The 20,693-nt window shown below is 40.0% G+C and overlaps 1 protein-coding gene across 2 annotated transcripts in view; it reads right to left on the bottom strand.

Moving 5' to 3' along the window:
- GUCY1A1 (guanylate cyclase 1 soluble subunit alpha 1) overlaps positions 1-12,873 on the bottom strand; it is a 33,456-nt gene extending 20,583 nt beyond the window's left edge. Inside the window, exon 1 of one of the 2 annotated variants that reach the window (XM_051619848.1) lies at positions 12,807-12,873. The gene's annotated coding sequence lies outside the window, so the exon portion shown is untranslated. Of the gene's footprint in view, positions 1-3,445; positions 3,488-12,806 lie in introns of those variants that run through there. The other variant, XM_051619847.1, reaches the window with a different exon arrangement.
- Between the last annotated feature and the right edge of the window lie 7,820 nt (positions 12,874-20,693).

Here is a 20,693-nt window from a genome sequence, read left to right as displayed (position 1 = left end):
CTCATTTAAGCAGACACTGAATGTCTGCGAAGTCTGATTTTTCTTTAGTTCATAGATCAAAAGCACTTTTTAGGAGCAAAGAAAGTAAAAAAATATTTTAATTATTCTGTAATAAGAATGAAATTCAGTAACTTTTAATTTCTTAGTATTTTTCACTGAAATCTTTAGCTAGTATTCATGACGTAGCCAGGATTGCTGCATCTACTATAACAAATAAAACAATAATGATATAAAAAAATTCAGATTTCTAATGCACAATGTATCATCTCATTTGAGAACCATGGTCTAGATTAGCTTTGAAGCACCTTCAGAGATGAGAAAATAATTCTCCTACTTCTTCACAGACGTCTGTCTTGCTAAGACTTGTACATGCATCTTACTGAAGTTGAACATGGGTAAATGTTTATGTAACTGACACACAGTTTGCATAAATACCAGTATTGTTATTGTTTTCCCACAGATACCGGAACATTGTAGAGCAATATAAAACATTTTTTGTAGTGTCTTATGACCGTGCATATGGTTAAATACTCCCTCTGTGGTCACAGCTTTAAATTATAATGAACGGCAAGTTTTATAAATAATGTAGTACTAAAAGTTTAGCTGAACTCTACAGATCTCTGAGACCTGCTTGAAAAGCAGGTCTTTAGAAAGCAGAGTTTCCTTAGTATACTTCAACTGCAGATTTTTCTGACTGAGTATTTGCCAGCTGCCACTTCTGTTTATAACATCTACAAAATAATTTTCACACTGAAAATCACTGACAACTACCTTTCATATTTATTCATAGTTAAGCACTCATGCCAACTCCCACTGAAGTCAATAGCACATTTCGGGATACAGCAGAAATAGGATTTCTGTTGTCACAGAAATACTGATTTACATGTTTTCTTATTTTTAAAGCAAAATACAGCCTTGGCTTTTTTCATTTTGGGTTTTTGCAGGCAGGTGTGCAGATGTGATGATAGATACAGGAAATGTGAGATTCTGGAAAAATTAAATGCTATGCACAGGAAGCTAATAACAAGAAGCCAATAACAGGAATTTATCCTTCATGAAAATGGTTTATCCTGCAGCAGCAAGGTCAAGTCCTTGTAATTTTTCTGATAGGGAAAAAAATGTTTTGATTGAAGAGGTGTATTCAACCAGAATAGATGGTTTAAGAGGTGTTTTCACAGCCATCATGCGGCTACTGATTCTGCTTTATCTAGAGCCCATGGCAAAGGAAGCACCTCTGAAGAAGAGGAGAAATCAGCTACTTTCCTAATGATTCTCTCTCACAGTATCTGCAGGGCAGGACCAGCAGGCACCTTCCTTTTTGATTAAATGCTTACAGATGGCTTCTACTAGAAAACGTTTTAAATAAATTGAATTGCTGATTTAGCCGTATGCACTATAAATTAGTACCTTCATTTTTTTATTTTGCTGACTGGCCTATTCCCATCCCATCCCTTTCAAAATCTGCTATTTTAGAATTTGAGTACACAAAATCAGTGGATCTTACCTTTGTAAAGCACAGTTTCAAAGACTGTCAGCACACCTTTTGAGACTAAATGCTCTAGGAATACACTGCACTATCAGTTTCACTGTTGGATATATCACTTAGTTGTTTTCTAATACTCTTCCGGAAAATAAAGGAAATATACATTTAAAGCAGAGAAACCTAGGTAAAGATTGTAAAAAATGAATTTATATTGTCTTTAAAACCACAGGCTCTTTTTTTCACTAAAATGCTGAAGCCAAGTAAAGGTGAGATGCTTTGTGAAAAACTAAGCTTACACATGTGATATTAAGAGAAATTAATGTTAATTAATCACAGTTAATATGCACTTAATGACTAATACTAGCCTGCTGCTAGTGTACACCACTCTGTAACAAAACTAAAAATTAAATAAATCAAGAAGCAGATCTTGGCTTCCTGTAGAATGTTCAATCTGTGATGCTTGTTATTGTCTCCAGTGCAATTGCTGGTGTTATCTCAGCTACTGATCTTTTAAATCCTTCCGTTCCATTTATTGTGCTTTTCTTTTAAGCATGTGAAAAAAAAATGAAATTGCATGGAGTGTTTCTCAAATGACTTGGGCACAGGAAAAGTCAATGCTTGCAAATAACAGCAGCAAGGAGAAGGCATGCAAAATCAACTGAGAGAGAACTGCCATATTCACCACATATTCTGGATGTGGAACTTCCCCTTGGCCTTGGTGGCAGTTTGACATTAGACTGAGGTGAAAATGTGGCCCTGCAGAAAAATAAGCTGAAAACATTTATGGGTGGTTATTCATCTTTGACACTTCTATTTAAAAACAAAAGGAATGTGTGAGACAGACTGTAGCAGAAACCTAGGTTATTCAGATCTAGAAATGTGAGATCCTTTACAAAGAAATTCCTCAAGTCATTATTAAAATGCAGCTTCTTGTTTTATTAATATTTTAATAATATTTTAATAATATTTTAATAATATTTTAATAATATTTTCAGTGAAAATCAGAGGATCATCGAGGCATTGACCAAGAGCCAAAGGAAAATGTGTTACTTTTCCAAACCATCAGTTGTGCTAAAAAACACTGAAAAGATCCATCCTTATTGCTAAAAAAAAGTATCAAACTGTAGAAGCCCTGTTAAGTGCCGCTCTCGTGGTTACAAAAGATGGATTTAGAAAGATTAAGCATGTTTCAGACTGTGCATGATACCAAGTCAAGTGCATTAGCTGTTGAATTGCAGCTTCTTATAGCAATTTCAAAAGTGAATATTAAATTCCACAAAAAAACCCCAAAAAACGTCACTCAGCTTTTTTGAAACTCTAGTGTCTCTTGTTCTGGATATTTTAGTATCAGAGTGCCAGACACAGGCTGAGAAAGAACCATATGCTTAGCCTGAAATGTTTGTAAATTCCAATGAAATTCATTAACTTCTGTAGCAGGTGTTTAACACAGATTAAACGTATTAAGCAACGTGAAAGAATGGAAATCCAAGCAAGGATTAACAAAGAACACAGTGCAGAATCTGGTTGGATGTACCAACCACTGGCCTCTAAATGGAGGTACAGGTTCAAGTTTTAAATATGCAGGAAATTAAATGCATTTTAACCATAAGGATTCTCCTGCTACTTTTCCCACAAAGTTTTGTGACTTTCTGGCCAAGGCCTTCAGGTCTTCCTCTCACTGAGAAAATGCACATAATTTTTCCATAAAATGAGGGACATTATTTCACCAGAGGACTTGGATTTTCCAAAAAACGAGAATCATATGAAAAACTTACCAAAAATATGTTTGTCATACAAACTAATATGCTTCTATGATACAGAGCATGAACTCTGTGCATTGTATGAACTATGAAGTAATCTTTCTGGAGTTATTCTACATAGAAAGAACTGTCCACAGTACTTCATCTCACAACCTGTATAATTGCATTGACTGCAACAACATTAGCATCACAGTGTTCTTACCAAAGTCTGAAAGATCAAAGCTTTGCTCCATTTCTCAGCATAGGTTTTCTCATTTCTCATTTATCATAGCATTATTTTGCAGTATCTGCTGTTCCTTATTGTGAGAGACAAAAAGGAGAGAAGGGAGATAAAAAGTAGAGGAACAAGAAGGAAAAAAAGAGAGAAGAAAGTAGAGAAGAAAGTTTATACCAGGACATGAGAATTAAAAAATCCTTAAGAAGGAAAACATGGACAAAGGAACAAAAAGAATTGCAAAGGCACAGACAGTTCTTTTACTGATATATTGTTTTTTCTCTACTACAAATCCACTGAAGTATAGTGGGTATGCATGCAAATAATGTTTCTGTAATGTCTGTATAGACTATAGAAAATGCTGAAGTGATAATTTCAAGAAGATTTTCAGCAATATTTTAGATTTTTTAGTGGTAGTTACAGCTTGTATTTCAACCAGCTCTCTCGGCTATGTTTTACTCTCTGTTGCACAGTTAAGAAAGATTATGTGTTTATCACCCCGATTTGGCTCCAAGATCCAATTTCTAGTTTCAGTGCTTTGCCTTACTAGCACTTAAGGGGAGGCAGGGAATGACAAACCTTGTTTTGCTGTATTGTGTAATAAGATTACCCTGTGTTAATAAAGAAGTAAAAACTGTCCAAATTGCACATTTCATACTATACTTTCTAGGATTTTCTTTTAAAAAGCATTGCTTTGCAAATTAAAGACCAGACACCCATTGTTACTGATGTAAGATTCCATAGTTTTACATTCTATTTTTTAAAGATGTCCCACTGTTTTATAATATGTCTAAATATAAGGAACCTCTTTCCTCTCTCCATCAGGTGTTCTAAAACACCAGTTAGTGCTGCACAGGCATCTGAGACCCCAGGATGGAAGCACTACTTAACTGGCTTCCTTGAAGGCCTTGACCTGCATACCAGTGAGGCAGCATCAAAATCCACTAGTGTCAGCAGTCACCAATAATTGCAAGCCACCTGTAAGTTCCTGCTCCTGTGCCAACTCAGAAGGTAAGGAACTGTAAGGGCACTTAGTTCTCAGTTCAAGGTGTGGTAATTTATGCTTCAGTGCTGGGAGTTTCTGGGTTTCAGTCCTCAGGGAAAATAAGGCAGGAACAAAACTTGAGGGTCTTGCTCTGGAAGCTAGAGCTCCAAGTAAGGGCATACGCTAAAGAGAAGCAGCAGCAGGTTGGCATGTGGAAATCACAGATGACCAATGGATGTAAAGTGCCAGTCATCCTTGAAGGCTGAAATCTGAACCTAAAAGCAGCAGGCAATGATTGTAAAGGATCTATTGGCTGGTTTGGCTTTACTGGCGTGACAGTCATCTCAGATTTACTTTGTTGAGAATCAAAAGTAACAGCAAATGTCATTGATAAACATCTTCCTCTGAACACTTCAGCTTGTGCAATGATAAACAAACTACCCAGATATTTTAACCATCACTTTTAGGGTAGGAGCTGTCCCACATCAAAGGCCCTTCAAGTACCACTTCCCACCAAAACGTTAAAAAAACACCACCCTGTATGTGCTGTTTTCTAAATCTGTAACACAGGCACCCACCAGTGAACACCTGTTTTTTCATTATATTAAGAAACCATATTAATTTTAAAAAGGGGGCCAGGTAATAGGATGTCTCCAGCTTGCTATGTTGCATATTGCTGTTATAATTACAGTAGCTTCAAGCCAGCACAGAAAATAGTTTAGCTGTTTCAGAGGTGAAAGAGCAGAGACACTCAACAGTGAACTGTCAGAGAAAACCTAAAAACTACCCAAAATCAAATTCTGGCCCTAGCAAGTCCATATGTACTCAGTAGAGTACTTCAAATAGGTTTTGAATGGCATTTGAATATTAGTCTGAAAATAAATGCTTCCTAACTGGAAAGTCAGACTTACTGTTAACTGGGTCCTTGACAAAAGAAATCCCGTAACAAATAATGGCTTTCACCTCTGTGTTTGTGTGTGTGCATAGGAAGATGACGCTACATAAGTTCCCTTTTTCTAGTAATTTATGAAATTCCATAACTAAAATTATGAGAGACCACGTGTATAGTTGTGGCAGAGGGAGGGAATGAGAGGCATGAGTTCCTAGACGATACAACCAGAGTCCTAAGTTTAATGATATAGAAAGGTAGTATCTCTTTTATGAAGAATTTCCTGCCAAGATGAAGACAATATTTTTTTAAGCCTTTTGGTATTCTGGCACATCCAGAACACCATTAATCTTGTGGAGTATCCACTCTTGACAGGTAAAAAAAACCAACAAACCAAAAACAGGGAGGAAAGAAAGTTTGCTGCGCTGTGTATAGTCTTCCTTTACATGGGGTCAGAAACCTTTCACATTTCTTCTTACAGTTTAATGCTGAACATTCAAAACATTTGTTTTAAATACTTTTACCTGGCAACTTCCAACAAGATAAAAGTGATAACTTTACCAGTATCCTGTGGCAGTGAAGAAATGAAGCTCTTACAGTATCACAAGTATCTGTCCAGAATATTCGTGTTGTAAACCTTTGCTCTGGTTTTTCAACTCTGTTTATAACAGGCACCTAAATCCCACACTGCCCATAATAGATTAAACTAACAACAGGATTTTATTCCTAAGTAATGCAGCTTCTTTGCTGAAAGAGAGAGTACCAAACCTAAGCTTAGCATTAAAGATGTGAATGCATTTGTGAATATCTTACTAAAGATTATGAATGTTTTCCTTGGTTGTTCAGTAACAGTTGGAAGGAAAACAGTGAGGATATGTTATATAAATACTTGTATAAACCACTTTTTTTTGCATGTCTATGCCAGCATTAGATAGATCAGCCATTTACAACACAGTACATAATAGCAACTGCAATAAAAGGCTCCTGGGAGACCTTATAGCGGCCTTTCCATACCTAAAGGGGGCCTACAGGAAAGCTGGGGAGGGGCTTTTCACCAGAGAAGATAACGATAGAACAAGGGGTAATGTTTTTAAACAGAGAGAGGGGAGATTTAGGTTAGATATTAGGAAGAAATTCTTCACTAGACGGGTGGTAAGGAACTGGAAAGGGTTGCCCAGGGAGGTTGCTGATGCCCCATCCCTGGAGGTTTTTAAGGCCAGGTTGGATGAGGTTTTGTGCAACCTGTTCCAGTGGTAGGGGTCCCTGCTCATGGCAGGGGGGTTGGAACTAGATGATCTTTAAGGTCCCTTCCAACCTTAACAATTCTATGATTTGATGATGCTATGAACATGTGAACATTCTTATGGAACCTTTGCTTTAACTGAAATATTGGTATTTAACCTTTTGTCCACTGAGTTCATCCTTGGGTGGGTTGCTCAGCAGAGAAATGGTGCCAATGCTCTCTTGCACTCTGCTTTTTCTCCATTGCTGTTGCTAGGTGTATTATTTGTTTATTCTGTCCTCCCCAAAACCCCTCCCAGTTGCAAAGAGACGACTATGAATACAATTTTGTCAAAAAGAAAAAAAAGGAAATTTTAAGTTAGATTGATGCATGCTTTCTCCAAAGACATGGAAATTTTGCCATTTTTAGCAGTGCTATTTAAATCAGTAACTGCAGTGAGTATTTTAGGCTCCAGGGTGCCTGCAGTCAGGACTAGGGAGCCACACAACTATGAATATAAACTGACACCCCTCCCTATTAACCGGAAGACAGCAACTGGGTATATTGTCTTGTGTTTTCAAATAACATAAAGAATTATGAACAAATGTCAAATCCCAATTTTTCTAAGCAACAAACTGGAAATCTTGCTGAGGTTTTCCTCCATTGTTGTCAGCCTTTTCTTAATGCGATTTTGTTTGTGAAGAGTTTATGTATTTGCTGAGGAGGGAAATCAGCTTTCCCTGAAAAATTTTGTCAGTCTCCATCTGTATCAAGTGCCAAGTGAAATGCAAGGTTAAAATGAAATTAAACACACATTTACCTTGGCCAGCACTAGAAAGGCAGTCATCCCAGTCCTGTCTAATACACCTTATAGGGAGTAACCTGTTTCTGGGATCTCAAAAATAACTGTGCTACTACTCATTGAAAGTGAGGAGTTTAGCAGCAAGTCCTCTATGTAGCATCACAGAAACTGCTCTACTGCACCCTCTGAAATCAATGACATTCTAGAATTACACCAGGAGAATTCCCATAAAATATATTTTCCCCAAAAAGAGTGATACATTTTTGTTCTGAACACCTTAGAATGGGGCTGAGGAAGAAATTCACGTCATAAATGTACGTTTCTTTCAACTTCCATTTGTGGAGGAGAAAATAATGAAAGGATTTTAGCACATTGCCTTACAGTAAGAAATTTTTACTCACGCTGAAACAACTGGATGACTTGCAAGGGATATTCCCTGCAACTCTCTAATTCAAATAGCTGTCTGAAGGCTAGACTCCACAATGCTTGATAAAATCTTTGGAACTGGTTCCAGCCTCCTTCATGATGATGCACACCCCCTGCTTTCTAGACTACAAACCACACAATTAAAGCTCTCTTCCTGAGCCAGTGCATGGCTGACCTATTTTCTATATGTACTTAGCTGAAAAAATCAATGGGCATAGCCATGCATAAAGTGGAAGGCACAGCCAAACAGACCCAGGAGAGGGTTTCAGACATCTCTGTGCCCCAGAGTCCCATGCTGGAATGCAAGTCTGCATTCTCCTTGCAGAGTAGGAGACTTGCATTCTCCTGTCTCCTAGGACAGAGAAAACATGGCCTTGGTCTCAAACAAGGACAGCACCACATTCATTCACATTCAGGCAGGTACATATGCATAGGAGGTGCAGACAGGAGGTCTCATGGAAGAAGTACCCTCTCAGAAATAATACATAAGGTCACAACTTGGTTATCATCTAGGCTTAGTGTGCTGCCTGTAAGGAATCAGCCTGCTGGTGCTGACTTGCATGAGGAGGTGGTTTCTTTGAATACTTGAATTCAAAGGGGAGGTTTAGGTTGGATCTTAGGACAAATTCATTCACAGAAACAGTGGTGAGGCATTGGAACAAGCTGCTCAGGGAGGTGGTGGAGGCACTGCCCCTGGAGATGTCAGAAAAATGGGTAGACGTGGTGCTTCAGGAGATGATTTACTGGTCACGGGGATGTAGGGAGGATGGTTGGACTCAATGATCTTGAAGGTCTTTTCCAACCTTCATAATTCTATTATTCTACCAGCAGGGCACCATTCTCTTGGAACAGCTACTTCTAGTATGAATATGCAAGCAGGAAATCAATTCACAAATTGGTTTTAACTAACACAAAGGAACTAATTTAAGGAGTCAGAGCAGTAAAATCAAGAATAATGGCTACCACATTACTGCTGAGTTCAAGCAGCAGGGAAGATGCCTAAAAGTAGCAGTGAAGGTCTGAATTACAGAAGGAAGCATTTCAATCAAATAAGAATGTTAGTTAAAATACTCCACAGTTCAATACGTAGCCAGTAATATTCTTAGCAAGGGTATTGATTCCACTTAACAAAACTAGCACATAATAGGAAATATGAATGAAAAATAAGTGGAAGTGAGTATCACAAAAGACTATACTCTGATAGGGTGAGATTCTCCCAAAGGCTGAAGACCTGTGGAAACCATGGAACACAAATTTCCTTGGGGTCTGAAGCAAAGAACAGGACTTGATGAGGTTTCTCTATAGTAAAGTAAAATTAATCCCTAGAGAACGGATTTGCTCTGACTTAGGTCATGAAGCAGCAGAACAACTGACAGCAGTAAAAACTACACTCCTAGGAAAAGGGAGTAGATGTCAGCTTCCTTCACACTCTGCATCTACAAAAAAAAAAAAAAAAAAAGGAGCATCCTGTGGAACCTACAAGCCATAATTAAGGAGCCAAAAGGACAAGAAAACACTAGCTAGCACTGACCTACAAGTGGCATCACTTGAGTATGGCAGCCAAGAAACTGGAAGAACAGTATGCTCTACCAAATGAGCAGCACCTGTGTTACAAGAGGCTTCATTAGAGATATTAAACATTTCCAATTGTTTGGCAGCAGGTCGATCTATAAGCAGACAACTTAGAAAAAACCTGCTGTCTCTAGCAAATATGGCTGACTTTACTACAGAAAAAAAAAAAAAGAAAAAGCATTGTTTATGCCTTAGCTAGAAGCCCTAGCCAGAGGCCGTAGCTCATTTATACACATTTAAATCTTACTGAAACTTTAAAATTAAATGGGTATTAATATTCGTTCCTGAACAGTGTTGCCTTCTTGAGCAAAGACTTACACACGAATCAGTGACTTAAAAATACTAATATCTGTACAATAATAACCTTGAATCTCTGCTCCTGGTGAAACTAGTCATGCAAGATTTGTTGAATATATATCATACATATTAAAGCCACACCTGAGATGCTCAAAACATGCTGAAAAGAATAATCAATGTCAAATGTGATTGGTTTAATTTAAATTTCAAGTAATAAAATTCTTAAGTGAAATGCTAAGCATCTAAACAAATGCCCTGAATTTTAATAAGCACATAGAGAACAAAAATCTTTTAAAGGGAACTAGTACAAAATGTGCAAGGTATTCCAGCACAGTAACTTTAATGGCAGGTCTCCACAGCTCAGTCTTCATTTGCTAATAAAATGTGCAAGCTGAAACACAATGATTTCTAAATACAATTATGACAAAATTCTTTAAAACATGTCCTGTAGTTTCCAATAACTATTAAAACCTTTTTTTACCTATACTGAACCTTTCCTAAATAATTAATATGAAAAAAAGGAAATTTGCTACTTGTCTACAGAGTAGTTACAAAATACAACTAGTACCTTCTAATGACTATTTCCTAGTTGATAATTTAGAACATTGTGTTGAGGTATTTGATTTTATTATTTTTTTTAACTAAGATATAAACTACAACATTATGTTTTAAAAACTCATTTCAGTTAAAAGGAAAATAGCTGTGTTTTCTACAAACACTACCTTGGTAGATTTCTTGGACTGCTTATTTTGAGCCTCAGTATTTTTTTGGCATTTCAAACAGACAGCACTCACTTTCATAATGGCTATGGTATTTTACCTTTTATTACATGACATAACCAAGTTTTGACTGCTTCTGATGTTTTGTGTATTATATTTTATCATATACTTTTACTTATGTTTTGATTTCACTATAGGATCTATTTTGAAACAAACTGTCATAGAATGGTTAAAGATAGATTTTTTTAAAAGAAAGCATTGATCAGAATCAGTCAAATATAAAGGCTTTAATACTTCTATGGACATAACATTAAAAACTAACCTTGACTTCTCATTTTTAATGGTTCATTGAAAGCTTCATTGAAAAATTTAAGTGAATACTCGGCAAGTGAACCAGGAGAGGGGATGGTGAGCCATTTTACTGGTAGTGTCAAAAAAGGGCACTAAAGCCACTGTAGAACTGAATTCCTTACTTTTTTCTCCAATGTTTGCTTCATGATCTTGCACTGTCATGACTCACAATAGCTGCAAGCTACATAATTTCACGGAAACAAAATACAGCCAAGAGATCTCAACATGTCATTTCCCCCTTCCTCCTTCCTTACTTTTCCTGTCTGCTTCAGATCAGCATGATTTCAGCAACTGCTTTCCTCTTTCTGAGAATCTAGAGCATAAAGTCTCTTATATAAATCACCATTACAGTATTCCTCATGCTTCCTTACAATCCCCTAGTTCATTTAAGGTTCCTGCTATTGGCAAAGCAAAGAGAACAGTCATCAGAACTGCAGAATGTATGGCCATACGTAGCACCCCAGAGCAACACAATCCAAGCAAGAAGCTTCTCAACTATAAGGAGAACTTCCCATGCTTGTATTTGCAACATATTTGCACACGTTCTCTGGTTGCTTAAATTGCTTAAATTCTCTGATCAATTATGTAAAATAGGCTGTTATCTGAATCTCTTTCCAGCACGGGCTGTCACCACCTTGTGTTCCTAACCCTACAAAAGCAGTAGACCTATTTATGTGATTTAACACAAATGATTCCTAGTGCCTGCTTTCCACAGTTTGAAAACAAATAATCTTAATCATAACAACAAGAAAAGGGAGTGGCTCCACTTGGAGTTTTGTCTTAGGAAAAACTACCAGATTAGACCATTTCCAAATAAGTAAAACACTTTGTTATATTCACAGAAAGATAATTAAACTTTTTCACTTGTTCTGAAAAATCATTACAACATTTTTCTGTAACTCTGTATTCTGAGACTTCACTGTGGAAAATTGGAGTGAATTAAAAATGTCTTTTTTCCTACTAGTGTTTCAACTATCAAGACTTGCCATTTCTCTTTAGACCAACCCTTATTCAGCACAGTGTGTAACCTGTAGCCCAGTGAAAGTGCATGGCCCAAATACAGCATTACCAACAATTCATTTCACTGTAAGATTAATTTTTAGAAATACTGCATCCTTGGTTAGGATGTTTTCCTGTTAATTCATCCTTCAAACTTAGAAAGCCATTTCACTACCTACACAGAATAAGTGACCAGCTCTGAAAACAGAGCCATTTTAGAAGCAGCACTAGATCAAGCTTGAGAGAGAACATAAAACGTGTAAAAGTACTCCTTTGCATACAAGAGAAAAGCTTTTCAAGTGTCTTGTGTTTATACATAGAGGTGGTTTTATAAAGGGACTACTAGGCCTAGTTTAGTGATGTTCGCTGAACTTGAGCCACGGAAATATCTCTGTCCACTCAGAAAACGAATTACAAGCCTAAAGTCTTGAAAAAACAGAAAGAAGAGCGAAGCCAAGAAAATCGACTGAAAAACTAAACCGGCATTCCTACTCAATGCAACACAGCGAGGGGGTTCATTTATTCTTCCTGGGGGGAAAAAAAACCACAACAACAACCAAGGCAAAACCCAAGTTGCTGTTAGAGCATCAAGTATGTGATTAAATATCACATTTGTGTCTAATTAAGGAAGTGAATGATACTAATTACTCTGAAAACCAGGTAAGAAACCTTACGTAGGCAGAATGGGTAGAATTAGCTAGACAGGCACGAGCAGCGAGCAGATTCTTAGAAAGCCTCACCACGCACAAAGGCTCCCAAGTGCCCCTCGCGGCTGCAGACCTCAGCCCGCTCCACAATGCCCTGTCGCTGGAGGCTTCGCTCCAGACCATATTTGGCTCGGGACACGCTGCAGAAGGGGCTAGAGGCGAGAGGGGAGGGGGCTTCCCCCGAGCCCCCTCCCGAGCCCGGGGCTCAGCGCCCAACAGCACAGCCGGGCGAGAGACCCGGCCCCGGCGCTGCCCGCCCCGGCGCTGCCCCGCGCTCCCCGCGGGCACGACCGGGCGCCCCGTCCCAGCGCTGTCCAGGGTCCCCGCCGCCCGGCTCCGCGCCCCGCTCCGCGCCCCGCCTCCCTCCCTCCCTCACTCACCATGGCGCGACCCGCGGCCGCGCAGCCCCGCGGAGCAGCTCAGGCCGGCGCGCCACTGCCGCTCCCGGGCGCCGCAAAGGTGTATTTGGGGAGCGGGTGCGGCGCGGCGGCGGGGCCGCCCGGGCGGGCGGGAGGGGCCTCCCCGCGGGCCCAATCAGGGCCGGGGCGGGCGGCCCCGACCCGCGGCGGGGCGGTGGCGGTGGCGGTGGCGGCGGCCGCGGGAGGTGGCGCTGGCCCCGCGGCCCCGCAGCCAGGAGCGCGGGCAGGCCGCCGGCAGCAGCGCCCGCCGGGCCCCGCGAGTGGCGCTGGCCGGTGGTGCGGGGCTGCGGGGGCATGTGTCGCCGTGGTGCGGGGCTGCGGGGGGCATGTGTCGCCTTGCTGCCTCGGGAGCGAGGATGTCCCCGCCTGCGTGCAGCACCGCACGAGTTTAGGTTTCGAGAAGTGACCGGTTGCGCAGGGTCAAGAGCTTGTGTTTGCGCCTTCCGCACGAGTGGGAACCGGTGTCATCAAGGGTTGCAAGGCATTGTATTTACTGGTGACTTTTCCACGCAAATATCCTTCCAAATACTCTTCAGTTTGAAAATAGTGTGCAACCTTATCTGTTTTATTTGTGCTTTCTCTGCCAGGGCTTTTGGTTTAATTGTTGCTCACGATATTCTGTGCAATATTTAGCACATTTTTGCTGTGTCTTTGGAATGAGTCTATTGCTACTAAAACTAACCAATGACAGAAGGTAAACAATACATTCCCAAGTCAGCACAGAAGGCAAGAATCACTCAACTTTGAAATATTGGAGACCCAAGTTCCATTTAGAACACAAATTCATAAGGTGCTTTTTGTAGAGTTGTCCGCATCTGAAATCATACTCTTAATTCCTGCATGTCACCACTGATACAGAACAACGACTCCACAGTTTAAATCTTCACAAGTGCCCTGGCATGTCAATAGTGTTTTCACTGTGAAAAACATTGGATGGTTTTGGGAAGCCCAGGATCAGAAACAGTTATTTTGTTGGACTTGGACAGCTAGCAGTGACTGACCTCACAGTAGGATTAGGTGTCTTAACAAATCACACAAAGTCAAACAGATTTCACCAAGAGAAAGAGCGGTTGTAAGCTGAAGCATGAGTTTACAGGAGCATCATACTACCCAGCAAGAGAAGAGAAGTAAGGATATCCTTTCTTGTAGCTCACTGTTGGAGCTTAACAAGCCAGTGCAGAAGAGAGAGTTGAAATCAACCAAAACAGGAGCAGGACACCACAACTTAAAGTGGTTTTGAAAAGACCAGCTTTACACAACAGACAGAGCTCAAGGTGTGAATGTTCTGTTGCCTTCTTGACTGTCAGAACTGAAAAACATTTTAATAAATAAATCTGCTTCACACCATGCTTCATCCCTTGTAGTGTTAAGAGAAACCTGTCAACTAAAGCACTGATGAATTCCTTCAACCACCAGTTAGTCAGCTGAAAATAATCTGCCAAATCCCATTTTGTTGCCATTTCTGAAGTTCACAAGCAATGCGAAGCTTGACTTCTAAAATATCTAGGACATCATGTATCATATAAAATTACTGCATTAATAGATAATGTATTGGTGCAGTGTCTTGCATCCAGAAACAAAGATTAGTCTCAAGACAAGGCCCAGTCTTGCTAGAGTTTGCCCTCAGCTGCAACTACCCTGCCTCTTGCTGTTCAGTCTCACTTATCTTGCCTTCCCTTACCCAGGAAATAAATAAATAAATAAATAAATAAATAAATAAATAAATAAATACAAGGCAAAAAAAAAAGCAGAACCAGCTTCTGTGCATGCTTACCACATCAATCAGTATGTGCATACTAGTAATGACCTGCAAACTTGCACCAAATAAGAAACAAAGAAAATTCTCTTGAGTAAAACCTTTGCAGTGAGTATTTAGAAGATGAAAATATTTCAAATTGCATTAACTGAAATAGTTATATAAGGCAGTATTCAGTTTACTTTAGCCATTGAAGTTAGTTCTCTAAAATTAGATAACATAAATTTCTTTAATAAAATCTTACAAATACCAAAAAGATACCACATTTCCACCTTGAAACACTTACGACAGTTTATAAATGGCTACATTTTCGTCAGTTTCTTTTTGAAATAAAGTGTCTTTTTGACCGATATTGTATATGACAATGATAAGTTGTATGTATAACAAAATATAAGGGCATCATAATTCAGAGCATAATTAGCACTCCAAAACTGCTATTTACTGGCATTTGCTGTATTTAAATAAAAATCTCAAAATCAGATGTCTTCAAAGAATCACCTCTCAAGTTTATCATCTCCCCGGTGACAAATGAAATTTCTGAAAATACTGAAAGCTGCAGCCCAAAGCTGTGGTGTTGAGCAACTGATGGCTCAGCTTTGATGTCTTCTGGCATCAGCACCATGGGACTGGAGATACTGGCAGATCGGGGAACCATAGAAAGCCTGAGATCGGAAGGCACATCTGGACTTCAGGTAGTCCAACTCTGCTGCTTGAAGCAGCATGTTGTTCATGGTTGTGTTCAACCAGATTTTTATTATCTCAAAGGATGAGGACTCCACAGCAACATATTGGGATGCTTGACAACCCTCACAGCACAAAAGTTTTTTCCTGTGTTTAAATGGAATTTCCTGTGTTTTAGTTTGTGCTCACAGCCTCCTGTGTTTTCACAGGAGGTGACTATGAAGATTTCAGCTCCCTATTCTTTTCTCTCCCATCAGATACATATACACACATGGACAAGATCTCCCTGAGCCTCCTCTTCTCTAGGCTGAACAGTCACAGCTGTTTCAGCCTCTCCTCCTATGTCAGGTACTGCTACTCCTTGATAATTTTAGCAGTGTTTGCCGGACTTGCTGCAGTCTGTCTGTGTCTCTCTCATACTGGGGAGTCCAGAGCTAGACCCAGCATTCCAGATGGGTTTTGCCAGTGCTGAGTAGAAGGGAAGCATTACCTCCCTCCACCTGCTGGCTGTGTGCTTTCTAATGCAGGACATATAATTTTTACTGCAGGCCAACTTATATTTTTTACATTTATCTCTGACACTAGACACAGCATTGTTGCCTCTCCACAGTGCTCTGCTTCTGTTAGTCCACTCGGCTCTACTATGCCCACCTAGTTTTTCAGCTTTTGAATTCAATCTGATCAATCACACCCCTCATGGACTCCTCATGGACTCCCTCTCTCAGTTCATCCCTAGTGTGTGGATTATTGAACCCAGAAGTGACATGGCTATGCTGTCTTTTTTCAAGGCATGGATAAATTTTATTCTTGCCTTAAAGATAATGCTTGGCTATGTAGATTGTTTTTAAATGTATTTATTTATTTTACTCACATTTCTTGTTTGTAATTGCCATTTCTACTCCAGTCCATAGTGATACATTTTCAGTATTGCCATTCAATGACAGTTGCTGGAAACTTATACGAGGAACACATTAACTTTTCATTCCAGTGCAGAGGAGGTACACATGACACAGAAAGGTGACAGTTATCTGATCTGTGACATTAGTAATCAAATTAGTTTTTTACAGAGCAAGAAATGGCAATTATTCCAGAAAGTGCATGAGAATATGAAAACCTAAAAAAAATTGCATCATACCCTGTATTTTTTGAAGAGCCTTCTAAGATCAATCTAAGTGCCAAAAGGTGTGCTGAAAAATTAAGAGTTAATTAAATTTTGCATTATCTAAAATACATCTGAACTGAGACTAACTGTAGGGTTTTGTTACCTCTGCCACCTGGTTAGTATTCCTTTATTGCTTCACTTTTTCTTGCTATAAGGAGTTGAAAACACTGTGGAAAACATACTACCACCAATGTGCCTGAAGGTACCTACTGTAATTCTTATTAAAATTATCACAAATTCAGAGGAGATTTCAGTGATTCATCCACATCTAGCTCAATTTGTCCCTTTCTGGTTTATGTTAAATCATCTCAGTTAGAAATTGCTTATCCTTAAGGCTTATAGAACCTTCCTTGGGAACATTCTTCAAGATCGTGGAAAACAGGTGCCTGAGGACTGGAGGAAAAGCAGTGTCACTCCAGTCTTCAAAAAGGGCAAGAAGAATGATCCAGGAAACTACAGACCAGTCAGCCTCACCTCCATCTCTGGAAAAATGATGGAGCAGCTCATTCTGGAGCTCATCTCTAAGCACATGGTAAAAAAGAGGGTTATCAGGAGTAGCCAACATGGCTTCACCGAAGGAAAATCTAGTTTGATAGCCTTCTATGATGGTGGAGACCAGTGGATGTAGTCTACCTTGACCTGTTGACACTGACTCCCACAATATCCTCATGAGCAAGCTCAGGACATGTGGGTTGGAAGAGTGGACAGTGTTGAGAACTGGCTAAACAATAGAGCCCAGAGGGTGGTGGTCAATGGTGCAGAGTCCACCTGGAGATGTGTAACTAGTGGAGTTCCCCAGGGCTCAGTGCTGGGTCCAGTTCTGTTCAACATCTTCATCAATGACCTGGATGAGGGGACAGAGTATGTCCTCTGCAAGTTTGCTGATGACACAAAGCTGGGAGGATTGGCTGATTCACCTGAAGGCTGTGCAGCCATTCAGCAAGATTTGGACAGACTGGAGAGCTGGGCAGAGGAAGCTAATGAGATTCAACAAGAATAATTGTAGAGTTCTGTACCTGTGAGGAATAACAACATGCACCAGTACAGACTAGGAGCTGATCTGCTAGAAAGCAGCTTTGTGGAGAAGGACCTTGGAGTTCTGGTGCACAGCAAGTTATCCATGGGACAGCAATGTGACCTTGTGGCCAAGAAGACCAGTGGTATCCTGGGGTGCATTAAGAAGAGAGATGGAGGGAGGTTCTCCCCCTCTACTCTGCCCTAGTGAGACCACATCTGGAGGATTGTGTCCAGTTCTGGGCTCCCCAGTTCAAGAGTGACAGGGATTTACCTGAGAGGGTCCAAAAGTGGGCTATGAGGATGATAAGGCACTGGAAAATCTAACTTATCAGGAAAGACTGAGAGACCTGGGGCTATTAAACAGAGAAGAGAAGTCTAGAGAAGAGAAGACTGAAAGGGAGTCTTATTCATGTATATAAATATCTGAGGGGAAGGTGTCAAGAAGGAGAGGCCAGTCTCTTTTCAGTGGTGCCCAGCAGCAGGACAAGGAACAATGGTATAAGCTGGAGAATAGGAAGTTCCACCTCAACATGAGGAGAAATTTCTTTACTGTGAGGGTGACAGAGCACTGGAACAGGCTGCCCAGAAGGCTTGTGGAGTCTCCTTCTCTGGAGACTTTCAAAATCCACCTGGATGCCTTTCTGTGTGACCTGCCCTAGGTGGTCCTACTCTGGCAAGGGGGTTGGACTAGATGATCTCTAGAGATCCCTTCAAACCCCTAACATTGTATGATTCTATGATTCTATGTGTCTTGCTGTTTGAAAATACACAGCATTTCAAAAGGGTACCAATATTAGAATGTTTTTTCCTACCCCTTTTCCTCTGAAAGGCTCCTTTTCAAATAGTACATGTCATATTTTTACTGTTGTTCAGCTTTGGGCAGTCAGATCTGCACACTTATAAGGAGTAATGTCAACATTTTCACCAAATAAAGTTTTGTGCAGAGTCTCAAGTCTTCCTTGAAGAAGAGTTTTGTTTCAATGAATGAATAAAAGCACAGGTTCCACATTCTTCTGTAGACTTCATACATCTGCAAGCAAGCTCTCCTAGTACACAAGATTTCTGAGGATCGAAGGATTTTTGTTGCTTTTGCAAGTTTTCTTGGTAAATAACTGTTTACTGAAAGGCAGGCTAGATTTGCTGTCTGTCCTCTGATGATATCACTGTATCGTGTATAGAAAGACAATTCTGTGAAGTTCTTATGAGGATTTACCATGGAGAGTCACAAGGAAATGTCACAATGGCTCTAGCAGCCATGACAGATTAATAAGATTCTCAGCCTTCCTCTTCACTGGAAGTTACAGGTAGTCAGACTTCCTGTGGAAACATCTTCCTACCAGTTGGATTTGCTTTCTTGCCCAACATTCATGTTTCCAGTTGGAAGATGGGTGTAATGCTTCTTTGTACTGATCAAGTATTAATACCTCTTTTTAGACAAGGAAGCAGTGATACTTGGCCAGAGGATACATTTATTTAATTTCTGAAGACTTATTTAGGGATCTCTCAACTACAAATACTAGTTACAACTTGAGTAATTTCAAACTCTTTACATCCTCCTCTAATTTATATTGTTATGGCATCCTTCCTGTCCTGAGTGAGATGTTATGAAATATCTGTCATATGTTCTTCTAAACATTGGCTGTGCCTATTCTGTGTGATCCAGAGTAATTTTTCAGCTCTCAGCCCCAGGTGCATGCCTTGATGACACCCCAGCTTTGTCTCCAAGGAGCCCTGGAAATGCATTCTTTTCACTTGTGCCTTGATTTCCATGCAAAGGAAGCCTAGGCAGGCAGGCAGAGGGCAGGGAGGCAGCTGCAGAGTATTCTCAAAGGGATAACAGAGATCAGGGAATTAGGAATGCAGGGAACAAACACCATAAAGTGCATTTATGCTGCAACAAGTTTTGCCTTTTTAACATTTTCTTTTCAGACTACTGAATTGAATCCCATAGGTACAAGAATTCAAGTCTAGCAGAAGTTTTGGTATTTCTTGATACATAAGAAACTTGATTTACAAATATTAGATTACTAACCTAACTAATGCATTTCTTACAGTTGGGAAAGATATAACTATGTTAGACAGTGGTGGAAAACTTGTGCTGAGACAATGTAGCCATTCCAAACTAATTTGTTTGCTATTCAACAGGCTTTCACTGATATTGTAAGTCAGTTGTTATACAGAAAAATAAAAATAAAAAAGTCTAAACTGATCGGTTTTGAGAATTTATTTAATGTACTGTAGTCTACTGCCATAATGCCACCCTTTGTTGAGTCTCTGAATATCAACTTAACTCAGCTGTTGAAAGGATGTGAGAAGAAAAAACCTGTGCACAAGTTTGCAATCACATCTGAGGCATTCATTTTATCTGCTGTCTTAGCATTGAAAATAAGATCAAGTTTGGGTTCTTTGACGATGGGGTGGAATAGTGTGACCAGCAGGACCAGGGAGGTGATCCTGCCCCTCTACTTGGCTGTGGTGAGGCTGCACCTTGAGCACTGTGTGCAGTTTTGGGCACCACAGTATAGAAAGGACATTGAGGTGCTGGGGAGGGTGCAAAGAAGGGCAACTAGGCTGATCAGGGGTCTGGAGAACAGGTCTTATGAGGAGAGGCTGAGGGACTTGGGATGTTTCAGCCTGAAGAAGAGGAGGCTGAGGGGAAACCTCATTGCTCTCTACAAGTACCTGAAAGGAGGTTGTAGTGAGGTGGATGTTGGCCTCTTCTCCCTGGTGACTACTGAGAGGACAAGAGGAAATCGGGTCAAGATGTGTCAGTGGAGGTTCAGATTGGATATTAGGAAAAATTTCTTCACAGAAAGAATGGTGAGGTGTTGGAACAAGCTGCCCAGGGAGGTGGTGGAGACACTGTCGCTGTAGTTGTTAAAAAAACAGGTAGATGTGGTGCTTCAGGAGATGGTTTAGTCATCACAGGGGTGTAGGACTAACCGTTGGACTTGATCATCTTGAAGGTCTTTCCCAACCTTAATGATTCTATGATTCTACCAGCAGTATTATTCTTGTGCATAACAGGAGTTCTCATTCATTTTTCAATCTCTGATCTTCTAAATTAGTTACATAATTATGTAATTATAAAAATTACTCATTTGGTTTTTTGCAAAGAAGATTCTGTTTGTATTGTGTCAAGCACAATAGGTACGAGTCATTTTTTGTATATTTGGATACTATGAGAGTACAAATATATGCAAAGATCCAACTTCCTATACACATCATCTCT

This window comes from Apus apus, chromosome 4 (genome assembly GCF_020740795.1).
Source record: "Apus apus isolate bApuApu2 chromosome 4, bApuApu2.pri.cur, whole genome shotgun sequence".
NCBI lineage: Eukaryota > Metazoa > Chordata > Aves > Apodiformes > Apodidae > Apus > Apus apus.
Note: the sequence above shows the minus strand (reverse complement) of the source record. Positions and strands in the feature narration are given on the sequence as shown.